The 14,907-nt window shown below is 40.2% G+C and overlaps 1 protein-coding gene across 3 annotated transcripts in view; it reads left to right on the top strand.

The window, feature by feature from the left end:
• GNB4 (G protein subunit beta 4) overlaps positions 1–14,907 on the top strand; it is a 56,277-nt gene that overhangs the window by 5,907 nt on the left and 35,463 nt on the right. Inside the window, exon 1 of one of the 3 annotated variants that reach the window (XM_072344328.1) lies at positions 11,122–11,320. The exons of the other annotated variants lie outside the window; for them this stretch is intronic. The gene's annotated coding sequence lies outside the window, so the exon portion shown is untranslated. Of the gene's footprint in view, positions 1–11,121; positions 11,321–14,907 lie in introns of those variants that run through there. 3 annotated transcript variants of the gene reach the window in all.

Raw genomic sequence — 14,907 nt, forward strand, 5'->3', positions numbered from 1 at the left:
CAGTAAGTCTGGATGTGTGTATATGAGGGAGAAGAAAATTGAGGGTAACAATTTTAGTCTGAGATGAAAATGATCTTTTCATCAGGCTGTAAAGAAAAACACGTTTATTCAGAATGTAGACCTACTTGCTCTTAAAATTGTTACTGGTTGTTTGACATCTCTTTTCTGGATATCACTTTTAAGCAGTTTAAGATGCCTAATACTTACGTGGTTGTAATGGGAGGAAAAATGATCAGTAAGTTGACAGACAGCTTAATATTATCTGTTTATCAGCTTTCCACATGATTCTGTCGTTTTTTTTAGCAATCTGGGGTGGGGGAGTTGAGGGGGGGAGGAACACAGTCTATTTTTGTATTATTCTATGTGGTGGTTTACAACAGAAAAGTAATATGATTACAATTATGTTTTGTGATGAGATTCAGGGGTAAACCTTTCTGGGGAAGATGGTGGGCAGCAGGCCTCTGTGTTTGTCTTTCTGACCACCTTTTTCGTGTCTGTTTGTTTCTGTTCTCTGTTTCCCTCTCTAACTTGGAAATGCACTATGACTCTTGTGCAGAGAATAGCACTTTGAGGCAGTGGGAATGACAGAAGGTGAAAGGAGTAACATCTGTGATGCAAATTATTAACAGTACGCCTTTCAACAACTGGGGCAGAGTATTTGTGACTCTGAGGAGCTGAGCGATGCCAGAAACAGGCAGTTCTGCAGCAGCAAGTCTGAGAAAGCATGAGGCAGACAGGTTGGGTGTCATGAAGGAAAGCCATGAGAGTAGGTGTAGGTATGTGGTATTTAACTGTGCTTGGGAGTACGGTAAGCTCTGCAAGTGGTAGAGGCTCCAGGGAGCAGGCTAGGAGGAGACTGTTTCTAGAGCTTGCTGACAATGCTGATTGGGGAGAAAAGCTGTGGGAAGTAGGCTGGGCTCTGAAGCTTGGGATGTGGGGTTTACCCACCGTAAGTGCTGTTGGGTGGTTTGAGCCTTTTACTGCCTTGTCTGTTGCTGGAAACAGCAGAGTGGTGAATTCTAGTTGTTTCTTTCACTTCTGAGTTGTGAGAAAAGAGGAGGAAGAATTAACAGTACAAATGAATCCACTTTTGAAAAGTCAGGCTTCAAAACAAAAGGGAAAAATATGGGAAATGCTAGGAAGGAGTTGATTAGAGGAATAGGAAAACAAATTAAGATAGCATTCCTTTCTTTGGCTTATCGTAGAAAAGTTGAGGCATGCAGAATAAGTAGAATAACATCTGAAAACATCCAGTAGCCTGAATATCTCATCCCTTGAGAAACAGAAAGCAGGAAAATATATGAAGGTGAACAAATGAGTATCCAAGCATAGTGTACAGTAATGCAAGCCATTATTCATAATATACTATCACTGCACTGGACAGCTCAGCCTAAATTGTAGCCTTTGCTGCTAGAGGTTTAATTATCCTGAGCTCTGATAGATTCTTTTTTCTTATGGGCATCATCTGTAAATTATGTCATTACTTTTTTTTTGCTTTTTTTTTTTTCTCCTTACGATCAGTCTCTCTTAAAGAAATACTGTGAGGGTTAATTCATGGCTGTAGTCATTAATGAGACCATCTGATGGAACGTGTACTCATTTTTTTTGTCTAATCCAAGTCCTGTGGTTCTTGTATTTTGTTGCTGTTGTTGCATTACCTGGCCCTGATTATCCATTGCTACAAACAAGCACAGCTCTATTACTTCTGGGATCTATTACTTCTGGGGGCTCAATGTGGATGTTATGCATTCCAGTGAAGCTCCCTGGTACTGCACGTTGCAAGTGATGCTGGCAGACATGATCCAAGCTTCCCTGGAAGCAGAAGTGACCTCCAACTGATGGCAGCACTCGTGCTGCAGGTCAGCTCTCATCCCTCTGATTAATTTCTCAGTGCCTTCTCATGGCTCTGGTTTGATATGCCTGATGCTGAAGCTGAGTATGGGGTGCAGCAGCTACAGCTCTGACAGCTGCTGAAGTCCCGGAGGCCTCAGATGTGCTGATGATGCTTTTCCTTGTTGAAGCCATTTTGTAACGTGACAGGATTCTGCTCCAGCTGTACAGATAAAAACATTGGATCTCAACAGCTGAGACCTTGGTTTAATGTGGCCAGGGAGATTATATTACTGTGATGATGATGATGGTTGAGCTATGAGTGTGCACATAGGACTGAATCTTTGCAAGATTTTATTTCCCATTTTATGTAACTTTTGAGTTAAATTCAGACTGACTATTGCGTGATTGGCTTTGCTGTGTCAAGCCAGTAAGTCCAAGTGGCCTTAGAACTTCATCCTGCCTTAGTGTGCTGCTGATGGATGGCTGCAGCTCAGCTCTGCTGCAGCTGAACAGCTGGACTAAATATGGGTGCTCCAGTCATGTTGGCTTTTACAGAGCCTTGCATCTGGCAGGTGCTGCCTTATACAGATACAACTACTCATAGTCGGTATGTAGCAATGTTATGTGAAATGCTATAGAGCTGAGATGCAGCATAATCGAGTGCAGTCCCTGTTGACTTCAGTGGGTGTGTTAGTCAATTAGGGACTGCAGAGTTTAGATCATTGCTTTTGGCTTACATCATTGCAAATATTATTGATGGTTATAATGCTTTCAGGGCTCTTTCAGGCTTTTAGTCCACAAATTGACTGTAACGTTAAAGTCTTGCTTGGGGGTAAGAGGAGTACTTACATCCATCTCATCTTTCATTTACTTATTCCTGAGTCTTTCTGTGCTATTCCTTTGGGAGTGCTCATAGGAAATGTGCAATTTAATAAAGGGGGAGGTAGGGAAGGAAAGTTGTCTCAATATAGCTGTACTCAAATTTTGTTTTTGCGCATTAGACTTTTGCCTTCTCTATTTATTTATTTATTTTCCCTAAAATGTAGGATTGAAGATTTTCTTTATCATAGAGAAAATTAAGGCACAGTAATTTTTGAATGAGTATTGAAGAAAATTAAGTTTCCCAGCAGCAGGGATGGATATAGTGCTTGAATATTAAAACTAGGCTGCGTGGAGCCATAGGAATCTTATTATAAGGAATGAACTTGTGTTGGCAAGAAGAGGGACTGGCCGGCTTATTTTCTTTTACCTTTCCTATCTGCATGCAACTACTGCAGACACCGTTGCTCAAGCCAGCTCCTGAGTTGCTCCGTGTGAGTGAGTAGCACAGACAGGCTTTCCATCACATAATCCTGACTGTTCAGCCTCTGTTCACAGTAGGAATACGGATAGGATAGAAATCTTTTTGCTGGTTCTGTGTTAGCCACTGAGAGAAACAGAATCCCGTTTCTACCCTTTTCCATTCATGCTTTGAGGAAAAACAGTGAATGAACCTCTCCATGTACAGTACATGTAATTGCATATGGTGATTTTTTTTTTATTCAGGAATTGACAATGAAATGTCTAAAAGCCATGTGTATACTTAAGTAATTGAAAATAAAAGAGGTTAGTAGGGATGGGCACAGACACTTTTAGGAGATTTGCCATAGAAATCTGATTGCATTTCAGGTAATATATTCTCATTATAGATCTTCCCAAAAGCATCTGCAGATAGAGATGGGATAAGTCTCACTCATACACGTGTGTATTTTTAGGTCTAATTAATAAAAGGTGAGAAATGCATCTGCGTGAAAATTGATTCATGTCCTGTGACTCTTTATTTAGCTGTGTCTTAGGTGAAGTGAAATTGCACTAAAATAGTCTCCCTATATGAAGCATTTTCTTGCAGTAGAAGGCACAATACATGTTATCTGTCAGGGAAAGGAATGGGCTGTTTAAATTCAGGTAGTGTAGCATCTTCAGGCAGAAGAGCTATTTTTAACTTCAGATGTAGCTTAATTTAGAAGCTGAGCAGTTGAAGTCCCTTTTTTTCCCCTCACTCCTCCGACTGGAGATTTCTTTGATAACGACTGTAGATATCCTTGTGTGAAGACAGTGAATAGAATAAAAAATCCATTATCCTCAGCTTCAAGGTCATGGAAGTACACAGCTAAACAAGGCAGCTTTATGGCAATGTTGTCATATGTGTACACACAAGATTAGATTAGATAGATACACTAGTTTGTAAGTGGAAGGACCGCTCTGGCTCCCTTTATATCCCTTTATACAGGATTTTGCCAAGTCTGTATTTTTTGTAGGAAGTACTATAATTGCAGATAGTGATGTACAGCACATGGTAGAAAGAGACAGTTTCAGTGGTTTCTAGGGAAGAAATATTTATGAGAAAAGCTAGCACTGTTTGCCCGCACTGAGTTTTTTCTGAACCATCTTCTGTTTACTTTGTAATTTAATCACAAGAACTGAGAAGCTCATCTATTTAAAGAAGACAGTCAGAATGCAGAATTGAAGACTTTATGAACTGATTACAGGCTTTTTAATTCATTCACATTCAGAACGTTGGGGAAAAAAAAGCTCTCAATTGGAAGTCCTTTCAAGATGGCTTGTTGCAAACAGTCTCTTGTACAGAATTGCACATGATTGCAGGGATTGGAAGGGGGCCTTAAGAGACCGTGGAGTCCAACCCCCTGCTAAAGCAGGTACCCTGCAATGCAGTGTGCACAGATAGGCATCCAGACAGCAATTGATTCTTGCATAATTGTGTACTCTGTGTCACTCAACAGTCATCTATTGAATTTCAGTAGCATTTCAGCACAGAATTTATTTCTTGTGGAGTTCTACAGTTTACATCTCCAAGCTCAGCTGAAGGTGATTCTGAAAGCTATTCTGGTTAGATAACAATAACAAAAAGCGAAGAGATGTGTGCCATTATCACAGAAATAATCAGGCTATTAATGAGCTGAGTCTGACATGGAATTATTGGCTCCATTTCTAAGCATAGTGACACCTTCACCATTAACTCTTAAACACCCACCTGCTCACACAACTTCTTAGAGTCCCTGAAATTTTGCTTGAATATTTGACCAGTTGTTCACTTACAGAGTAAGTAGTGTAGGATTTTTAGGTAGCTACAAAAAACACAATTATAAGTGAAAGCTTTTGCTGCCATTTCTTCTTTAACTTATGACAGCTAAAATTAGAGGGTTTCATTTTATTGTTTTTATACTCAGGGTAACATGATGTAAAGTAGTAAGAACATCATAAAATGAGGTAAAAATGCAGACATCTAATCATGGATGTTCAGTGGAGTTGAAAAAGAAACATCCTCTAAAGCTTGACAATTCCTTAAGTGCCTACATTGTACAAGCATTCTTTCAATTGAGGCATTTGTTTCTGAGGAATGCTCCTTTCCTTGGCTGCTTCTATGTGGAGGGGAATAAGGGAGTAACCATTGAGGTTGTTAGAGCCACTAAGCTTTGTTAAGGGCTTTTCCTGTTTCTCTACTGGCCAAACAAATCAGAAGTAATGCTAAATTTAGTCTCTGGGAGGTATTTTAGTAGTGCGATCAGAAAGTCAGACTATGACGCACAGTTTGGATTGGGGATTTGAATTCTCAAAGTCTTTCCTTTAAAGGATTTTCTTTATAATGAAACAAATGAATTGCAGCAATATTTGCTGAAATGCTTTTGTCTTTGTAGAGAAGATCTGCTTTTTTTCACATCAAAGGCTTAATCTGAAGGTTGTAGGAAAAAGTAACATTCAGAACAGATTATGCTTTCTTGTTTTGGGTATTTTGGTATGTTGTCAGGAGACAGGATTCAGTTTGCCTATTAAAGTGGTTAAAAAAAAAAGACTAAAAAACATCTAAAAGGAGTATTGCAGTTGTCAAGAAACAGTTGAAATCTTATGGAATATAGGGTGATATTTTTGTTCTTAAAGAAGGCTATGCTTTAAATTTTCTGAGTGGCTTCATAAAATCTGATCAGCTTGAAGTTACCAGTGTTCATTTGTATCTGCTTTGTTTTCATTCAGTTTTTAGTGAAGAGGACAGTATCTGTTTGGAGAACAAATGAGAGTTCTGTCTACTTTGTGATTCCTTGTAGAAGTTCCATTTGAATGTCCAGGCAGGTCTGTGTCCCAGAAGGATGAGTGCTCAGAGCGGGCATTCAGGTACCACTGTGCAGAGAATGGCAGGAAGATAGCTGGAGAGCATGGCCCCAAAGCCTCATGGTTTTTACAGTCTGTGTTTTCACTGACAGGTGTTCATGTGCTTATTGTAGCAGCCATTTCGTTAGAATTTTGTGATAATCTTCATGCTTTAAAAAGTTTAAGCCTTCTATTTCATATTATTTGTTGCAGAGCTTTGTCACTCAGCGAGGAAAATGTATCAGTGTTTTCCATGCCTGCAAATCACAGGGTGACATGCAATAGATGAGCTTTTATTAATCACTATGCTGTCTTCTCAGAAATGGAAATTGATTTTTATCGAAGTGTGACAAATTACAAGAGTTAAATGAATTGATATTAAGGTGAAATGCAGGAGAGTGTAGCAGTCATAACGTGTATCTGATTAATTATATAAATGCTATGCTCTTATGGGGATTTTTGCACATCACTATTCCATGCTACCTGAAGGACATCTTTTATCTTAGAAGAGACTGTCATAGCTGAGCTACTAAAAACAGTTGATGTAAGAGCTCCTGCTCACCAAAGGGGGTGAAAGACTGAGTGCTGTTTAGATGTGTAGACAACTAAAAGTCACTGAGCAGGAAAGAGTGTGGTTGAAGCAGTTAGTGCACTGATAAAATCTGCTGCTTCTGGCTTCAGCAAAACTTGAGAATGAAACAGAAATAAAGTGTAGAAACACAGGGAAGGAGATGCACAAAGGCAGTTCCTATTGCATAACCTTGCATGCCTGACTTAGGTGCCTAGTTGAGGAAAACTATTTTGCTGGGCTCTTGAGAGGTTAAATGGAGAAGTTCTTCCAGAAAGCAATTCTGAATCCAGAGGTATTGCTCCACCTACAGGGGAACCCAGTGCTCTTCAGTGACTACAGAGGGACCTTTCTGGTAAACTACCTGTCTCCCTTAACCTCCTGAGATATGTATGGAATGTGCAAAGGTAGTAGTGCAGTTCTTATAGGGTCTCTGTGAAGACAGGTTTGTAGGTAGGTTACCAACCTGATATTAACAGTGTTCTTTTCTCATATGCCATCACCTTGGGAAAATTCAGTTTTCCCTTCAGTTTTCTCTCTGTTTTTTAAGTGACATTCAGATCCCATGTGTAAAGGCTGAAAAGTTTGTCTGAAAGAAAAAGTATGTCAGCGGAGGAGGATACCTCAGACCTGTGCATTGGGTTTGTAGTCTGGAGTCAGATAGGTTCGAGGACCATTCTCTTCTAAGTTCTTTCCAAGAAATGGAAGCAGTGAGAAAGCAGTACTGAAAAGAACATACATAAAGTCTGGCTATTCATTCAAATGAATGAAAATTTTAACTGAAAGAGGCTGCAAAAGTATTAAGATTGGAAGTAGATTTTTTTTTTTCAAGTGTTGATACCAAAAACATTGCATCCAAGGCCTAGCTTCCAAGGAGCTGTTGAATTCTCAGTCCCTTGCATCTGACTTGCAGCACTGTTGGCACTTTTATGTTTCTCTGTTGCACTTGTTGTGTTTAATACAAGACACGAAGGCACACTGGTGACAGCTCTATACCAACAGATCTTTGCAGACAGATGCTAAGATTTGATCCTGTTACTCGCTGTGTGTCTTACTCGCTGCTGTAGCTGGGACTTTAAAATGCAAGCAGGACATTCTTTTCCACGTATATATTTCCAAATTGTTCTGATTTAATCTCTAATTAATGGAAAATAGTTTATAACCTAACTAGACATTTTAACGTACCTAGGTGAACTTTACGTTAACATGTTTCGTCATGCAGAAGAAAGCTTTTCCTCCTTTTGGCTGACATTCCTCTCTGATTCTTGCATGAACGTTCGTCATAACTACATTAAGTTTATTTTTAAAAGAAACTTCTTCCTCTTATAAAGTGGCCCGTATACATAAAAGTTAAATTTCAGCTGATAATATCATCAGGAAGTATGAGTGATACTTAAAATCAAGTTGACATTTTAATTACTGTTTCAGAAAAAAAAAAAACAACACAGTAGTTTACTCAGAAATGATGTTGAGAATTTCAGATCAGTCCTATGACAGAATTGAAGGCAAACTCACTGATTCCTTTTTACCACTGTATGATCAGTATTAGGCTTAGGAGATCTGGAAGGGGATCTGAAGGAAAAAAAAATGTTTTCTGGATGCCAAAAACCATCCTGAAATGCTGTTTCCAGACCAGCTCTCTGATTTTAGTTAGTAAAAAGCAAGTGATGTGACTTTGGTATACCTGGACAGAAAATAGTACATAAGGAACAAAACCAAGGAGCAATTTCATATTAGCAGGTGGGTTAAATAGGCGTATGTTAATTCTTACCTGTAATTTTGTTTCATTTGTTTGATTTCACATTTTGTTTTAGTGTGAACAGATGCTTCTTCGCTGGCAGATTTGGTTACAAGGTTCAGTTGGCCGACCAGGACTTCTCTGGTCTTACAGAGCTCCATAATACAGAGGAGGGAGAAAAACATTCAGCTAAATATTAGAAAGTGTGCGCAGAGGTACTTTCCAGCAGAAAATTAGGAAATGAAAACCCTCATGCTTGGCATGGAGTAGCAAAATTACAATGTGTATATTCCCCCAAACCTGAGAAATTAGGAATTGAGAAAATAAACATGTTTGTGCAGTATTACAGTTCAGTCTTGGAGATAACAAAAGGAGGAAGCCCAGTTTTTATTTTAGAGTCTTCAGTATTATTTTCCAGTACACATCAATAAGGGCAAATATGTGTTTAAAAAATAAATAAATTTTAAAAAAATGGGCTAAAGGAAAATCACCAGGGCAGAATCCCAAGGCCAGCTAAAGAAGTGGCTTAAATGTATGAAACAAGACTTGTGCAGCAAACACTGAAACATCTGTAAAAAGCTGCGAAGTGGTAGCAAATACAGATAAAGGGAAATGCATTTTAAAATCCAAGCAAGAAGACTTTTAAGTACTACACTTAGCTACCTTTCCAATGTCATTAGTGTATACGGAGACACAAAGTATCCTTGCTCTTGTGGTCCATAAATGTCATCAGTTTGAGGGAAAATATCCTTGCATTGTTCATGGGTGCATGCTTTGTGGTGAAACAAAGCTGGAAACAGTAAGCCCAAGGCCTGAAAATGCATGTTGGTTCTGAGTTCTTCTAATGAAAACAGAAATACATGCACATATAAATCTCAGTGCACCATGATTATGCTTTTGTATTCTTTTGAGTATTTTCTCAATGTACTTTTTGAAAGAGTAAATAACCAAGCTTAGTTACAAATGTGTTCTTCTCCAAGCATACCCCTTGGTGAGAAGCATGCATCCTCATCCCTGGGCCTGCTGCTCTCATCGTGTTGTTTCTGGCCCAAGTACCCCTGTACTCATCTGATGTGGGTGCTCCTGTACCACAGCTTGCAGTATGGACTTCGGCTGCCCTTAGGCAAGCCTTTTAAATGCCCTCTTTGATGTCAGCTCAGCTTTGGGAAGTGTTTGGTATTTCTCATGTGACCCCTAAGAGGACGTTCCCTGATAAACACACTGAAAGGCATGGGCAAGGGAAGCACAGCGTGATTCCCCAGGGGATATCAGCTCTGACAGTTGTAAGTGACCTTTTCATCTGGGACTTAAAATGGTCAGGCCGTGCGCCCAGCCACTAAGGCATGGGTGTTCAACCTTTTGGCTTGTCTGGGCCACACTGAGGGAAAAGGAATAGTCTTGGGCTGCTTATAAAACACACAGTATAGTTAACAAAATACGTAGTTAATGCGTCTAAGTTGCAAAACTTTTATATAAACATTTTTTATTAAAACATAGAGTGCAGAAAAGCTGAAACTAGTAGGTTGGGCACCTGTGCTTATGGATTTAAAACATCTGTGATTAGATTTTTGAGGTATCAAACGCAACTTAAGGAAATTAATTTCTTTGAAGTAATTGAAGCGGACTTTGCCCAATTAGATTCAAAGTAATAACCCACAGTAAAGTGTTCATGAATTTGCAAATACTGGTGGTGAGCACAGCAGTAGTGAGCAGGATGAAGGGCTGACTGAAGGTGATGTTCAAAAGGAAGTGACTAGAGTGGAGAATGACCAGATGGGGCTGGTCTTGGGAGTTGTATTTAATGTATTTTTTGGTGTGTTGAGATGAAAATCTTAGAGAGTTTTTGCCAGTGCTGAGGGAAAGTGGGCTGTCATTCAAAAAGAATCAGTCTGACTTTTTGACTTGCTTGTTGATAGTTTGGTATAACTGCATAGCATTCAATGTAGAGCTGTACAATTTGGCCTTAGTGATAACTTCACCTATATGCTGAAGGTTTATTAACCAGAAGGAGCTGAGGTGGAAACGAACTTGAGTGTTCTTATTACTCGAAGTGGACTTGTTGCAGAAAAGATGATGCAGTCCTGGAAGGTGAGGGCTGCTTAACAGAGAGAAAGAAATATCAGCACCTTCATACAAGGAGCATCAACTCCTTTTGAGTCTTTCTTGAGCTGTATTCAGATGAATGAACTGTGGTAGGTACAAAGAAGAGCTGTCAGGATGAGCGAGGGAATGAAACTCCATCTTGTGAGGGGAAATGAGAAATGCCTCCTACCCAACCAAATGGAGGTTGCTAGGCAGAAGGATCATTAAATATAATGAGAGCAAATATTGATACATGGGTAGGTTTGGTTTCCATGCTCACAGAGCCCTTAGCCTCCCTACTGAGATCACTAACAGGGCGGCCCACTGCTGCCTGCTGAGGTGAGTGGTTGCTGATAGGTGAATGGCTGACTGATAGGAAGGCCAGCAGACCTCAGAGCTTTTGCATGTGATGCTCACAAGAGGGTTGCCAGTAAAGCCATATTTCTGTCAGAACTGCAAAAAGTGTTTAGCAGCCTTTTAAAAAAAAGACAAGACATTTAAAAAAAAAATCTTGCTTGCAGTATTGCTTACAAAAGGAGGAAAAAATCTTTCCTTTGGGATCTGGCTGGAACTCCTGTTTGGCCTTTTGAACTCCACTCTGGTGGTGTCACAGCCTCCTCTTGCCTGAGCAGCTCACTGGGTTCGGCTGTGATACCCAGCCAGGCCTTGATAGCTCTGTAAGTGTGAGTGCTGGTGACATCATGCTCCCTAGGGTGTCAGCTATTAGCTGCTAAAAATAGCTCCAGGCACACACAGTAGAAAAATCAAATGTCTGTTTCAGCCACGAGTGAATGGGAAGGTAAAGAGAGCTCAGCAGAGGGGCTTTTTGCTTAAATACGAGGGCAGTGGTGTTGTACCATGACCCTGGCAACTGCTGTGGGTGATGCTTCAGGACTGTGAGCTGGGGAAGCCCACAGGGACAAGTTCATCCCTGATGTAATTCCAGCACTGTGATGGTAAGTGAGCTTTTCTGTTTATTTCCCACTGGCTCAGTTATCTTGCATTTTGCAGCTCTTAATGAAAATTAGGCTATGGGATTCACAGCACTGGAGTGATGTCAGTATTACTGCCAATATAATCACTGCTCTATGCAAGAAACACAAAGCAGTATTAATAGAGTAAAATGAAGCATTCTGAGAAATAACATACAGTACAAACTATATACAGGCATAAATGGTGCATCTAGATTCCAAGATGTCCTGTTCAGTATGTGTTTGGAGGCTCTTTGGTGTGAAATTTCTGAGAGTGCCTGTAACATTTAGGCCTTGGTTTTACGGATCTAGGAGCTGAGATGAAGAATTCTGCTCAGTGTTTCTGTGATATTCGCTAGGTGGTTCAGATAAATCGAGCTGCTCCAAGTTAAAATTGATTCTGGTAAAGCGCATATAAATGCAGAGGCGATATAACATGAAAGTTAAGATGAAAGTAGGTCTGGGTGTCTCACGATCTTTGAAAATCACATCCTGGAGTTTTTATACTAATTAGGCCATGATCAGACACGTTTGTCCTGGCTTATCAGTGCTTCTAGCCTAAGCTACTCATAGCAGCCTTTGCTACGCTTCTTACCTTGTCTAAGGTCTGGCTGGATCAGAAACATGAGGACTGGGACTCTTCTGGCCAAACACCAGCAATTTTCATTCCAAGTTGCAAAGACATGGGCCTGAAACTCCCTTGGCTAAAGTGTAATCCTTTTCTCACCTGTTTGGAGTCATCTACGTATGTTGAGTCACAGCCGCCAGAATCTGCTTGTAACTTCAAGTGATCAGGAGAACAGCTGACTCTCCTTCCAGCTATTGCGCCCTGGCCCCCAAAACTGCCTGGTCTGTTTGCAACCAGGACTCAGGCTGAGAACAGAGGTCTGCTGCACCTGCAGAGCCCAACTCCTATCTCTGCCAACTGCAGTCTTTCCAACAGGGAACGCAGAGCTGGATTTGGATGTATGTTATCAGAGTGCATGCAAGTAAAGCAATGGATCCATTACAGCAACAGATTACAGATTCATGAAGCAACAGATGCATTACTTACCCATTTTGCAAGATTCAATTATGTGAACTTTGTGAAGTATTGAATTGTTTATTTATTTTTAACTCTGTGTTCATCCCTTAAATGATGATGTCTCTAAAACATATTCCCGTCCTTTCATTATTTCATTGTGCTGATTCATCTGTGTTCAGAGTTGTTCAGAGCTGGGATCTGGTTCTGCCATAGTTCTGATGGCAGAATGTTTTTTTTATAGATCTGCTCGGTAACTGTCATGGATAAAAGTGAAGAATCTCTGGGTCCTTTGCTTGCTCAGTACGACATGCAAAGTAGAAGTTCCTTTCCATTACAAATTGGAGGACAGGGGACCGAAGTATGAATGGTTCTGTAAAATTACACTGTCTGTTTTTCATAGGGATTCCAGTGATTGTGACAGTCCCTTTTGTCCTCTAAAAATGAGAATTTACTGCTTTAATGATGTTCCTCTGTCAGATACGGAGTTTTCAGTTGTAGTGAATTGGATTTTTAAGGGCATAGATTTTAGTTGCAGCTGTGGTGTTTTGAGTGCAAGCACGTTTGCAGTCCATTTCTTCAGTCTGCAAAGCAGACAAAGAAAAGAGGATGGGTGAGATTCTCTCTTCAGTAGTGGTGGCAGAAGGGTCAAAATAAAATCATAATAAACTCGTAGTGTACTCTTGTGTGCTAGTGTGTTGGTTTCTTTTTTAATTGAGGACTAATTTAGGTAGCTACGTAAAAGTAACTGCGAGGGTACTGTCTGAAAGAAACTGAGAATAAGGGGTGGAAGTACAGAGATGTTTTTTACAACATAAAGTACATTATTTTTAGCAGATAGTGGACTTCTTGCTTAGCAAGCTTTCCTATCACGTAAATTTTCCTTACTGTATCCCCCAGAAGGCTGAATGCTGTTCTCTCCTGCAGACAATGCAGCAACGCCCTTATTTTGTACTAGTGAAATGCTTCTTCATTCACAAGCTATTTCAGTATTGCAGAGCATCTCGCTGCATTTGTCTGAATGTAAAGTAAGTTTATTCATAAAAAGATTGTTTTCTCTTGGTTTGGGGTTGCTATCAGGGATGAAGGCACATGTGATAGCACAAACCACTGAGATCTTCAGGCAGACTTTTTGTCTGCTTAAGGCTTTCACTGATGGCCTCAATGCAATAATAATGTCCGTAGAATTAAATATCCTCTGCAAGATAAAATTTCCTTCTGAAATGCTGGCAAAACAGTGCTTGTGTAGCATATGCGTTGTGGATCATCTGTGGATGATGGCGCTGTATCCTGCATGTTGTGTTCTCAGGGTTAACCAAAGATGCTTGCTTATGAAATATTCTGGGCAAGAGGAAGAACTACCTGGGCCTTAGGTCTGACTTTAGCTGAGTATTCAAACCTTTTTGTGTACAAATAGACCTGATATGTGTGGAGAGTGTTTCAGTAGAAACAGGATAGAAAGCTAAGCTGTGTAAATTGCTGGGAATGGATTTAGAGCACGTTTGTTAGAAAACCTTGGGAGAGGGGGCTTTAAATCATCATAAAAATTGGGGTAAAATTCTTATTAATATTTCCATGGAAGTACGGAACTTTCAGTTTTATATATCCCAAGCTGGACCACGCTGCCAACTCAACAGGACATGGGTTAGGAATGTATTTAGATCCAACAGCAGGAAGCTGAGTTTGGGCAGATTCTAACTGGAAATGAGGCAAGTGTATCTGTTACTGTAGGTCATTAAGTACTGGCACAGCTACAGACCAAATGTGGGGTATTCCACATGCATAGTCAATTGATGGCTTAGCTACACAAGTCTCACGCGTAATCCAAGTTAACTGACGTTGACAAGGTGAAGGTAGAAACTGCTTAGGGAATAATGTTGACTCTCGTGCTGTAAAATGTCAGACTGAAAGTTAGTATAGCGTCTCTGGCTGGAAAATATGAGCCTACAGCTATAGCTCTGCCCTATCTGTGCGTGGCAGGCAGAATAAGAGAAGGGTTTTCTTCTGTTGCATAAGAAGATGTTAATGGCACTGTCTCACTAGAGATTTTCACGCAGTTAGGTAGCATCTCGTCTGTACTTATCACTGTGACTATCTGCCACAAGATTTCTGACTTCAGAAGAAGGACATCCACATTAAAAAGAAATCTGAAGATTGTCTAATGTGTGAGTTTGTGAGAGAATCCTTATCCAGGAAACAGTGTTGTCAGCAGCACTGTTTGAATTAAAGCTGCAGATTGGATCTACTCCTTCATGCTGATCTCAACTTTTATGTAGGGCATAAATTGAATACATTACATTTTCTAACACGCCAGGCCAGCACTCTCTGACGCAGATACTAAAGCTGAAGTAAATAGGAGCTGGCAGTGTTTTCCAGCCTGAAGTGTCAGAGCGCTTGAAATTTCAGGTGCTGAATGTAAATGTAGTAGAGATGTTCTAGTTGAAAGATGTCTAAAAAATACACCCAAAGATATATGTTGAACTGAGAATTCCCTCTGGAATCGGCAATTACCGCCAGCATTGTGCCAACCCAGCAAAGGAGCCTTTTGATG

Source organism: Excalfactoria chinensis, chromosome 9, assembly GCF_039878825.1.
Source record: "Excalfactoria chinensis isolate bCotChi1 chromosome 9, bCotChi1.hap2, whole genome shotgun sequence".
Lineage (NCBI taxonomy): Eukaryota > Metazoa > Chordata > Aves > Galliformes > Phasianidae > Excalfactoria > Excalfactoria chinensis.